The sequence below is a fragment of the Cupressus sempervirens genome, chromosome 9, assembly GCF_028749045.1.
Source record: "Cupressus sempervirens isolate cs-2001-9-10 chromosome 9, ASM2874904v1, whole genome shotgun sequence".
Classification (NCBI taxonomy): domain Eukaryota; kingdom Viridiplantae; phylum Streptophyta; class Pinopsida; order Cupressales; family Cupressaceae; genus Cupressus; species Cupressus sempervirens.
The window spans coordinates 128,227,480-128,241,298 of record NC_143126.1 but is presented as its reverse complement, the minus strand read 5'-3'; positions in this window follow the sequence as shown (position 1 = coordinate 128,241,298).

Sequence of the window (13,819 nt, the reverse complement as noted above, 5' to 3'; positions counted from 1 at the left end):
TCACCACTTTCATCTTATTTTGAATAACTTCCAATTTTCTTATAAAGAACTATAACAAATCCTTCACTTTATCCATGCCTTCTTTAACAAAAATAACCTTATTAGGAAGGTCTAGCTTCTTGGCTAGCAGATGTATCAATTTATCAAAAAATTGCATATAAGGTCCCCATTACTAAAAAATAGGGTCAAGCCAACCTATTACTTCCTTGCACATATGTTCAATAGCCTACAAATTGGTGAATACATTATATGCATCTTTAGAGATTCTCTTCAAGATGCTTATTCTATGATTTAGCATATTCAACATTATACTCCTTTTTGGTGCACTATTAAATTGAGAAACCTTAGCTTCTACACTCACCATAGGCACTGACACCATTACTATTACCCCTATGAGTATATCCTCTATTTGAACTTCTGCTTCAATAGTGTGCTTATCCTCTTCCACATTTCCCTGTGCATGCTCTATGTCTACTATAGTTTTGAGTTGGTCCTTTAGGGATGTAAATTCTTCTAAGATCTGAATTTTTCCCTCCAACTGCTCTAATTTTTTTTCTACACATAGCTTGTTTTTAGCTCTTCTTCATATAGCTTTCTCACATCCAAATATTCATTATATGCAGTAGCAAGCCTATTCTCAATTTGATCAACCTTTGACTCATTCATGAGTGCAAAGTGTTTAACTAGGCTGAAATTATCTTTGCTAGTGGTGTTGTCTAGTGTCCAAACAATCATGTTGCCCTAAGTAGTCTCCTCTATATTCATTATTTTAGGTTTATTGGTGTCAACGGCAACACTGCATATAGCTAGTGTCTTTGTATCTATGCTAAAACCTAACCCTCTCTTCAAGCCTTCACTACTACTAGCTTCATAACTGATTGCCTTGTCTTGCCTTCTAATTTGGTCAAGTATAAAGGACCTTTCTATGTCCCATCTTGGAACTAAGATCATGCCACTTCTATGCACCAACTCCCTAGCTTCTGTAAGGGTCACAGGCTCACTATCTAGATCATATGCCAATAGTTTATCCACCAATTCTTTATTCTTTTCAGGATCTTCTCCTAGCATAAGTCTCAATGTGAGCTCATTTTTCTTAATTCTATATTAAAAAAATTATATTCAGATGATTTAATAAAATCATCATTCTCCATGAATTTAGAGGTTGTAATTTGTAGATTATTTGAGGCTCTTCCTACCTCTATTTCCCTTTCCTACATGTAATTCTTCCTAATATCAGCAAAATACTAATCATTTCCTAGTATGACCTGCAAGGCTCTACTCACCACCCCCTTTGGGATGTGCATGGTTTTCTATTTCTTATTTCCTTTTGCCACCCATGTAGAAGAAGATGGTTGTTCTTCCTCCTTAATATCAATTTCCAATTGGACATCAGGCTTAGGGAATTTTTTGGTCACTGTTGCCTCTTCTCCTATTGGCTCACTTGGCATTTGTGCCATGATATGATCAAAGTTTTCAATCATTTTCCTCAAACTGCCAAGATATGGAATCTTTGTGTAGAAACTCTTGAAGTTTGGGTTGGTCCTCTTTAAGGCCTCTTCTACTTTTTTTATTTCTCCATACTTCCCTAGTAACTCATCAACTTCTTCTATTGCTACTATATTAGCGATTAAATCTTCTCTAGGGATGGGTTTGGTGGGAGGCAGAATGTAACCCCTAATGGCTTTTACCTCATTTGTTATATAATTTTCTGGGTCATACATTCTGTAAGGTCTAGTAGCAAACTTATACTAACCTAGATACTCACTTAATTCCTCATAGGCATTCTTCCCAATTATAAAATCTCCTACCTTAAAACTTCTACAACCAAATGTAGGTTTGTGTAGGGAAGGAGGAATCATCTCTTTGTTCATCAGTAAAAATTTAAAAGAGTTCAATGATAGCTAACCTAAGGGGTAGATATTTAGGTAATATATGGGGAGGCTGTGGGCATGCATAAACTCTCATCAATGTACATTCTTTAAACAAAAATATATCACCCTAATTGTGGTCTAATTTCATTTTCTCATCCAAAAAGGAAGGTTTGAGTAATGTTTTCAAAATATTAGGGGCGCTAAAGAAAGTATGGTCTACCATCCTCATGATCACATAACTAAACAAATTGAAAAACACAATTTTATTTGAATAATGAAATTTTTTATCACAAATGTGAGTCCATAATTGCACAAGAAACTCACCAAATTCATTAGACCTTTGATCAATGAAGTCCTAACTGATGTAACCAATGTTGTTATACAAGATCAAGTGCATTAGCAATGAGTAATGATGAAATTTGAAGTCCTTTATCTCTCCTTTATTAGCATTGACAATTTGATGGTGCATGATATCCATACTGAAACCCACATAATCATATTACTTGTTGTGGAATGGGTCCTATATATCACATGCCATTAGAATCAAGGAGCCATATAGACAATCCTCTACTCCATCACTTCCTAGAACCTTGTGTAATCCATACACTATATTTTTGAAATAGTGTTTGAATCTAGTTATTGGTAAGTGATCTTCCACATTCTTTGGTATCCCCCCTAAATTTTTAACATTATAGGGGATGTGGGGCAGCATTACATTATTCAGATAATGAGTCTTACTTCTTCGAAATTTTCCCTACAAATCATCAATATCAATGGGCACATCCATCTGTCCTCCAAACCAAAAGCTTCTATGAAAGAAGTTCAATAAAGTGTGCACAAAATACTCCCATTATGTCTATGAAATGACCTTGTGACTAGATTATAATAATTTATCAAAGCCGTCAATAAATCCACATCAACAAATACTTCAGGGAATATCAATTTCACCATATTCCTATTCCATGGGTTGCATATTGGTACATTCTCAGTTTTGTTCTAGTAAAAATACATGAAATGATTAAAACCATCAACCTTAGGGAATTTTTCATCCCTACACAGGAAGTAAGGGTCTTTGAAAACATGGTCATTAGCTAAAATTGCATTAGATGTTCTTGGAAGCATCTTCAACCAGTCTCCTGCATGCTTGTTTAGCTTACAGACTCTGCCTTTCCTTTTAGTCTTTATTGTACCCTTATTCTCCTTCCCTTTTGGTGTGACCTCTACAACATCATCACCTTTCTCTTCAACTTATAATTCCTCAGAAGGAATCTCTTCAACATTCATGTCAACCATTTTTTCTGCAAATCTATATCAAACTCCTATGACAATGATATAGAGAACACAAAGCTATGGATGCCTAGAGAATTTTCAAAATAGAAACACAAGCTCTTCAAAATGGAAAATACTCTAAATGTTCAATCAAATCTTTATAGTTTAATCATGCAATCTACCAGCTTTAATAAATTCTACATGCATGAGTTTTAATACCACCTTTGTAGGATATCAACAAAGAATATCAACTATGTAATTCAATCCTAAAGTACCTTTCTATGTTTTATTTTACTTGCCTATGGTGAATTTGTCCTTTTTTCTTAACTGGCATGACACCTAAGCTAATCTTTTTTTTCAAATTTCATCTTCCACTTTTACGTTGAGTCCAACCCTTAAATCCTCATAACTTCAGAGATATAGCTATCAAACCCTTATGTCTATCTAGTGATGCTTCAAAAAACTCCAAGCATAGAAGCGTTAGGATTCTTGAAGCATGGTTTTACAATTCCTTTTACTCTCTTATGCAGCCCCTTTTACCATAGGATCTTAAACCCTATCAACAAACCTTTATGTATTTATGCTTTAACACATCTCATACTAGTGTAAAACATTCTTTCATTCTTGATTTTACCCTTTATGCTCATATGCTAAACCAATCTTGTATCCGCAAAGAAAAAAATGAAGCACCTCTTCATCTGCACAATGTCCTTGAAAATTTAAAAGCATAAAGAAAATTTTCCTTTTCAACAAATCAATGACTTAGATTAGATAATAGAAAAACATCACCATTGCTTTAACCACATGTAAAAAGAATGGCTTAAGTTATCTTCCATGTGGGCTGGGCCCATCTGACATCTATGATGTGTCATAATTTGATTCATTCTTCTTAGGGCCCAAGTGGAAATTCATTAGGTCCCACACAACATGACCCTCTATATGAAATTTCTTTATGGTTGCCTACAAGCTAGAATAGCGAAGGCTCATAGAAGAAATCAAAACTTGCTTCGCTCTTACGAGTTTTTTCTTACATGTAAAATTGTAAAACCCACTTTATATCTTTGTGATATACCTTTTACGTCATGATAGGTCTATACCTTCTTACGCCATTTAGAAAAATGTGAGAATGTAGATCAATCCATTACACCTTTCTACCCATCCACTTAACTTATTACTTGTACCACTATAAATCAATAGACATAATCACTTTAAAACTTATTATGCTCATATGCTTAAAAGGAAAATATATAGTTGGAGGTACTTTAATGAACTATTTTCACTCATCCACTCAACTTGTCACCATGGTACTATAAGTCAACACTTACCATATATGAAAACCTTTTACACTTCTTCAGCCAAAGATGAATCATATACCCAGAAAGCTTCAAAGTCCATTGCTTCATTGTTATAGGTTACACAACCATATGGTCGTAAACCAAAATTCCTTTATGCCTTTATGCCATTTAGTGAACCATGACCACAAAAACCAAAGAAAGAGAGCTTAACGCTCCTATGGGAAACTTTAACACCATAGCACCATAAAGGAGTAGAACTTAGAAATTTTGCAAACCCTTTCAAAAAATTAAATATAACCTAGGGTTTTAACATACTTAGGGAATTTTAATGATTGTGTTGATGAAAAAACTTGAGAATTTGATAAAATTCAAAAAAAATAGAGATCAAGGCATGGATAGGGTAAAACAAAATTTTGAAAATTTATAAAAAGAGAAACCCTAATCTGTAGGACACGAGGATTACATGATTTTCACACATATTTTTGAAACTCTTCTGCACTATGAAAAATCAAACCATGAACTACATTACCAAAATTTGTAAACATATGGAAAACACTAGAATTAAAAGACTACTCAATCAAAATAACACGAGAAAGCTATTGGCTTTTTACACTCCATGAACATTCATTCACAAAATATAACACAATCAAGCAAAAATAACTCCACTTCAAATGAGATTACCAATATCGTATATTATTGCATCAAAATAATGGCCTCAAATACATGTTACATTCCTAAATTTAAAAGAAATTTTCTCCTCAATTTTGTTGAGAGTGAGAGATCACTTTATGCAAACATAAGCTTCTAAACTAATAAAACAAATCTATTTATGTAAAAGCTAACTCTATAACTAGTGCTTAGTAGGACTCCATCCTTATTTATATTATTAAATATATGCATGAGCCTTTACATGTCTTAACACAAAGAAAGTATTCTCTATGAATTCTTCAAAAACTTTTGATGCACCTTGGAAGAAGTGCACCTCAGAAGCAGTGCACCTGGCACACTTGACACACCTTAGAACTTGAAATCTTGAAAGATCCAAAGCTCAATTCACTAAAAAATCAATGTTCTCAGTTTTGAAAATGGTTTATGGGTTTTTCTCAGACGAGGTTTGGGAGCACTCTAGTGTACTTATCTTTCCCCTTTTTGACGATTTATACCCTCTTTGTAGCAAAAAACATTCATATGTTTGAACTCCTGCTTCTTCTATCTGAAATCCCAAGGTATATGTGTTGGATCTTGTCATTAATAGTTGCATAAGTTGAGAAACCTATTCTAGTTCATGTGTCCAACCTTTGTATCTTTGATCTTTAGTAAAAATTTCTCAATATTATCCTTCTCTTTGTCTTCTTGATCCTTCCAAGTAAGATATTAGGTGATCCATATTATCCAGAATGATCAAATTTTTGAAACTTTTTCATATATTTTTTTAATAAGATTTTCTAAGCTTTTTTAACTAGATTTTTTGAAAGTCTTCTACTAAAAATTTCAAGTTGAAACTTTCATCAGTCCCTAAAATTGAGTAATTAGAGGCTTGCTATTTTAGGGAATAAAATTAGATTTTTAGCTCTTCTTTCCAATAGTGTAAACAGTTTTGAATTGTGAGCTCTAGGTCAAAAGTTATGACCCTGACAAGTTAAGGATGCCCCTTTTATTTGCACAAAGAAGAAAATATTAGTCCGAAAAGTGGAAAATAAAACCTTAAAGAAACCCTAATTGTCACAAAGAATGACCTAGAATGTAAAGCCTTATTAAAATTCCTAAAAGACCTAATTTACGAGTATGTGCGAGATCATGGTCAACCAAACTATGGCTTTAAGTGGCAGTGAAAAACTAAGAAATTAGGGTTATGTCAACTTGACACATAATTTTAAAGTGGTTCAAGACTTTATATAAAAAATTTATAAGAAAAAAATCTGGAAGAAATTGAATCTAGTTTCTAAACCACTAGGCCTTATCTGGAGAAAAAATTATTTGATTGGTCAAAAGTTTGGATTTTAATGCAATACTACAAAAATTTCAAGGAAAAAATTAAAAGTAGGCGTATGTCTAACCACCTTAATCAAAATCAAATGATAATATTTTGTTAATATAATTATAGATATAAAAAATTAGACTTATGCCCAGATATAACACATATTTTTGGGAATTTTTATTTGAAATAAATAATTAATTATGAATTTTTTACTATATTATTTTCAGAATTAAAAAAATCTTGTCTCTAACCAACTTAACTAGTTCAAAAAAAAATCAAAATTACATTTTTTTAAATTTTTTGTTATACTAGTTGAAACATAGAATGTGACGCATCTTTTGGATTTCACAAATCTTATACAGTTTGAAAGTTATAGTTATTTTTCAATCAGTATGTCAATCAACACTTTGTATCTAACACCATTAGAAAATAAGTAATAATTACATACTTAACTCATGATTTGATAGACATTATATCAATGGAAAGTTGAGAACATTCTCAAGAAACTCTTTTAATTTCATCAAATTTGGATGAGAAAAAAAGTTATTAGCTACATTGTCAAAGTCACAAACACACAACATCCCAACAACAAGTTTTTGAGATGTTTTTGGTGTTAACCATGGAGGGTTGGTGTATAAAGAAAAATGAAGCCTAATTGGATACCCATTTCCAAATTGGGTATCTATTACCAAATAGGATACTCGTTCTCAAATCGAATACCCATTTAAAATAATAATAATTTTTTTTTTTAAATAATTAATTTTAAAAAAATGTTTTATAATAGTATGACCAGATTTTAGGATACTTAGTATGTTTTCTAAAGAATTTAGGATCCTTAACCATACCTATAATGGTTCAAAGGATCAAAAGAGGTTATAGGGTACCTTTTGACACCCTTTAAACCAATCAATCACAATATGTGTGCTTATGGTTATTAGGACCCCTAACCACATGAATGATATGAGCTAATGACTCAAAATAGCCTTGGAATATCCTATCACCCTTTTTGACCCATTTAATGACATTAAGTGTGGTTAGGGGTCTTAAGATATTGTATAATCCATTTTAACTCATTCGTACACATAATATATATTCTGAGGACACCTAAGAATTTATTTTCTTATTTAATTAGTTAGAAGGGGTCATAGGGAAATTTAAAATCTCATTCAACACATTCAAACACATGATGTATGTCCCTAGGGGTCCTAGGAACCCTTGGGAACATATGTGGTCCTAACCCTTTGGACCCATATAAAAGATTATAATATATCCCTAGGAATCATAGGACACCTAGAGACATATTTTATCATGAAATGTGTTGAAAGGGGTTCATAGGATTTTGACTCATATAAATGATTATAATATATCCTTAGGGGTCCTAGGACCTCTAGAAACATATGTTATAATGAAATGTGTCAAAAGGGATCATACGATATACTATGACCCCTTTCAACCCATATAAAAATTTCTAATAAGTCCTTAGAGGCCCTAGGACCCCTAGTGACATATTTTGTCATGAAATGTATCAAAAGGAGTTATATGTTATCTTTTGACCTATATAAATTATTATAATATCTTCCTAAGAGCCCTAGAACCCATAGGGATATATGTTGTCACAAAACATGCCGAAAGTGGTCATAAGGTTATCCTATGACTACTTTCTACCCATATAAATGATTATAATATGTCTCTAGGGGTCCTAAGACCCCTAAAGACATATGTTGTCATGAGATGTGTCAAATGGGGTCATAGGTTATCCTATGACTCCTTCTGACCCATATAAACAATTATAATATGTCCCTAAGGGTCCTAGAACCCCTAGAGACATATATTGTCATGAGATGTGTCAAAGGGGGTCAAAGGTTACCCTATGACCCTATTTGACACATATAAATTATTATAATATGTTCCTAGGGTCCTAAGACCCCTAGAGGCATATGTTATGATAAAATATTTTGAAAGGGGTCATAAGTTATTCTATGACTCCTTTTAACTAATATAAATGATTAAAATATTTATTTAAGGGTCCTTGGACCCCTAGAGACATATGTTATAATGAAATGTGTTGAAAGGGGTCATATATAAAGGGGTCATATATTTTTATATGACCCCTTTCAACCCACATAAATCAATATAATATGTTACTAGGAGTCCTAGGACCCCTAGCGACCTATGTTGTAACGAAACATGTTGGAAGGGGTTATAAGGTTATCTTATGACTCCTTTCAACCCATATAAATGATTATAATATGTCATTAGTGATCCTAAGACCCCTAGAAACATATGTTCTAATGAAATGTGTCAAAAGGGATCATAAGTTATCCTATGACCCCTTTCGACCCATACAAACAATAATAATATGTCCCTATGTGTCTTAGGACCTCAAGAGACATATGTTGCAATGAAATGTGTTGAAAGGGGTCATAGGACATCCTATGGCCAATTGTGACCCATATAAACTATTATAATATGTCCTTAGGGGTCCTACAAGCCCTAGAGACATATGTTGTAGTGAAATGTGTTGAAAGGGATCATAAGTTATGCTATGACCCCTTTCAACCCAAATAAAAGATTATAATGTCTTTAGGGGTTTTGTGACTCATAAAGACATGTTGTAATGTAATGTGTCAAAAGGGGTCATTGGTTATCCTATGACCCCTTTCAACCCATATAAATGATTTTAATATGTTTCTAGGGGTCCTAAGTCACCTAGACACATATATTGTAACGAGATGCATTGGAACGGGTCACCAGATAACCTATGACCCCTTTTGACACATATACATGATTATAATATGTTCATAGGGTAATGAGACCCCTAGAGACATATATTGTCATAAAATGTGTCAAAAGGTGACATAGGTTATCCTATGACCCATTTTAACCCATAAAAATGATTATAATATATCCCTGGGGGTACTAGGACCCCTAGAGACATATGTTGTAATGAAATGTGTCAAAGGGGTCAAAACTTTTCTAATGACCCCTTTTGACCCATATAAATAATTATAATATTTCATAAGGGTCCCAAGACCCCTAGAGACATATGTTGAAATGTGTCAAAAGGGGTCATAGGTTGCCCTATGGCCCCTTTCAACCCATATAAATAATTATAATATTTCCCTAGGGGCCCTAGGAACCATAGAGACATATGTTATCCTTTTAACCCCTTTCGACCCATATAAACTGAAATAATGTCCCTAGAGGTCCTATGATCCTTACAGACATATATTGTAATGAAATGTGTCAAGCTGTTTCAACCCATATATACAATTATAATATGTCCATAGGGTCTTGGGACTTCGAGAGACATATATTATAATGAAATGTATTGAAAGGTGTCATAGTTTATCATATGACCCCTTTCGACCCATATAAATGATAATATTTGGTCATGACGGATCTAGGACCCCTAGGGACATATGTTGTCATGAGATGTGTCAAAAGGGGTCATAGGTTATCGAATGACACCTTTTGACCCATATAAATAATTATAATATGTTCTTCGGGTACTGGGACCCTAGAGACATTTTTTATCATAAAATATGTCAAAAGGGGTCATAGGTTATTGTATGACCCCTTTTGACTCATATAAATGATTATAATATGTCCCTAGGGGTCCTAAGACCCCTACAAACATATTTTGTAATGAAGTGTGTCGAAAGGGGTTATAAGGTTTCCTATGACCCCTTTTGACCCATATAAATGATTATAATATGTCCTTAAGTGTCCTGGGACCCCTAGAAGCATATTTTGTTATGAAATGTGTCAAAAGGGGTTATAACTTATCCCATGACCCCTTTTGACCCATGTAAATGATTATAATATGTTCCTAAGAGTTCTAGGACCCCTAGGGACATATGTTGTCATGAAACATGTCAAAAGGGGTCATAAGTTTATCCTATGACTCCTTCCGACCGATATAAACAATTATAATATGTCCCTAAGGGTCTTGGGGCCCTTAGAGACATATTTTGTAATGAAATGTGTCAAAGGGGTTCATAGGTTATCCTATGACCCATTTCAATCCATATAAATGATTATAATATGTCCTAAGGAGTCATTGGATCCCTAGAGACATATGTTACAATGAAATGTGTCAAAAGGGGTCATAGGTTATCCTACGACTCCTTCTAACCCATATAAACAATAATAATATGTCTCTAGCGGTCCTTGGACCCCTAGAGACATATGTTGTCAACTCATATAAATGATTATAATATGGCCCTAAGGGTCCTTGGACCCCTAGAGATGTATGTTATAAATAAATGTGCTGAAAAAACTTATGACCCCTTTCAACCTATCTAAATCATTATAATATGTTCTTATGAGTCCTAGAACACCTAGCGAGATATGTTGTAATGAAACATGTTGAAATGAGTCATAAGGTTATCTTATGGGTCATTTCGATCTATATAAATGATTATAATATGTCACTAGTAGTCCTAAGACCCGTAGAGACATATGTTGTAATGAAATGTGTCGAAAGGGGTCATAAGTGACAGTATGACCCCTCTCGACCCATATAAACAATTATTATATTGCCCTGCACTGGGCCCTCTAAAGACATATGTTGCAATAAAATGTGTCAAAAGTGGTCATAGGACATCCTATGGCCCATTTTGACCCATATAAATTATTATAATATGTCCCTAGAGTTCCTAAGATCCCTAGAGAGATATGTTGTAGTGAAATGTGTTGAAGAGGACATAGGTTATCCTATGACCCCTTTCACCCCAAATAAAAGATTATAATATGTCTCTAGGGGTCTTGTGACCTCTAGAGACATATGTTGTAATGAAATGTGTTGAAAATGGTCATTGGTTATCCTATGACCCCTTTTGACCCATATAAATTATTCTAATATGTCTTTAAGGGTTGTAGGACCCCTAACGACATATATTATCATGAGATGTGTCAAAATGGGTCATAGGTTATTGTATGACCCCTTGCGACCCATATAAATGATTATAATATGTTATTAGGGTTATGGGACCCCTAGTGACATATGTTATAATGAAATGTATGAAAGGGGTCATAGCTTTTTTGATGACCCCTTTCAACCCATATAAATGATCATAATATTTCCTAGGGGTCCTAGAACCCCTAGAGACATATGTTGAAATGTGTCAAAAGGGGTCATAGGTTGTCCTATGACTCCTTTGAACCCATATAAATGATTATAATATGTCTTTAGGGGCCCTATGAACCCTACAGACATATGTTGTAATACAATGTCTCAAAAAGGGTCATAAGTTATCCTTTGAACCCCATTCAACCTATATAAACAATTATAGTGTCCTTGGGGTCCTATGATACAGACATATGTTTTAATGAAATATGTCGAGTCCTTTCAGCATATATATATATTATTATAATATGTTCGTAGGGGTCTTTGGACCTCGAGAGACGTATGTTGTAATGAAATGTATTGAAAGGTGTCATAGGTTATCTTATGACCCCTTTCAACCCATATAAATGATTATATTTTTTCATAAGGCATTCTAGGACCCCTAGAGACATATGTTGTCATTAGTTGTGTCAAAAAGGGTCATAGGTTATCTTATGACACTTTTTGACCCAAATAAATGACTTTAATATGTTCATAAGGTCTTGGGATCCTAGAGACTTTTTTTGATGAAATATGTTGAAAGGGGTCATAGGTTATCCTATGAGCCCTTTTGACTCATATAAGTGATTATAATATGTCCCTAGGGGTCCTAGGACCCCTACAAACATATGTTGTAATGAAATGTGTCAAAAGGGGTCATACGTTGGTCATATGTTTTTCTATGACCCCTTTTGACCCATATAAATGATTATAATATGTCCTTAAGTGTCTTGGGACCTCTAGAAACATATGTTGTAATGAAATTTCTCAAAAGGGGTTGTAGCTTATCCCATGACCTCTTTTGACCCATGTAAATGATTATAATATGTTCTTAGGACTCTTATGACCCCTAGGGATATATGTTGTCATGAAACATGTCGAAAGAGGTCATAAGTTTATCATATGACTCCTTTCAACCCATATAAATGATTATAATATGTGCCTAGGGGTCTTAAGACCCCTGGAGAGATGTGTTGTAATGAAATGTGATGAAAGTGATCATAAGTTATACTATGACCCCATTCTAACCATAGAAATGATTATAATTTGTACTTAGGGGTCCTATGTCCCATAAAGACATATGTTGTAATGAAATATGTCAAAATTTGATCCATATAAAAATTTATAGTATGTCCCTAGGAGTCCTAGGACCACTAGAGACATATGTTGTCATGAAATGTGTTGAAAGGGTTCATATGTTATCCTATGACCCCTTTCAACCCATATAAATGACTATAATATGTTCTTAGGGGTCCTAGGACCCCTAGAAACATATGTTGTAATGAAATGTGTTAAAAGCAGTCATAAGTTATCCTATGACCCCTTTCGACCCATATAAATATTTATAATATGTCCATAGGGGTCCTCAGACCCATAGAGACATATGTTGTAATGAAATATGTGAAAAGGGGTTAATGGACATCCTATGGCCCATTTCAACCCATATAAATGAATATAATATATATAGTGGGGTCCTACGATACCTATGACATATGTTGTAATGAAATGAGTTGAAAAGGGTCATGTGTTGTCCTATGACCACTTTCACCCCATATAAACATTTATAATGTCCTTAAGGGGCTTGGGACCCCTAAAAACATATGTTGTAATGAAATGTGTCAAAAGGGGTCATAGGATATACTATGACCCCTTTCGACCCATATAAGCAATTCTAATAAGTCTCTAGGGGTCCTAGGACCCCTAGCAACATATTTTTCCATGAAATGTGTCGAAAGGGGTCATAGGTTATCCTTTGACCCATTTTGACCAATATAAATTATTACAATATTTTCCTAAGAGCCCTAGGACTTGTAGGGATATATGTTGCCATGAAACATGTTGAAAGTCGTTATAAGGTTATCCTATGACTACTTTCAATCTATATAAATCATTATAATATGTCCTTAGGGGTTCTAAGACTCCTATAGACATATGTTGTCATGAGATATGTCAAGTGGGGTCATAGGTTATATTATTGACCTCTTTCAAACATAGAAATGATTATAATATATTTCTAGATGTCCTAGATGCCCTAGAGACATATGATGTAAGTAAATATTTCGAAAGGGCTCAAAGGTTATCCTATGACCCCTTTTGACCCATATAAATGATTCTAATATGTCCCTAGGGGTCTTGGTACCCTTAGAGACATATGTCCTCATGAAATGTATTGAAAGGGGTCAGAGGATACATTTCATGACAACATATGTACCTAAGGGTCCTAGGACCCCTAGCGACCTACACTGTAATGAAATGTGTTGGAAGGGGTTATAGGTCATCTTATTGCCCATTTCAA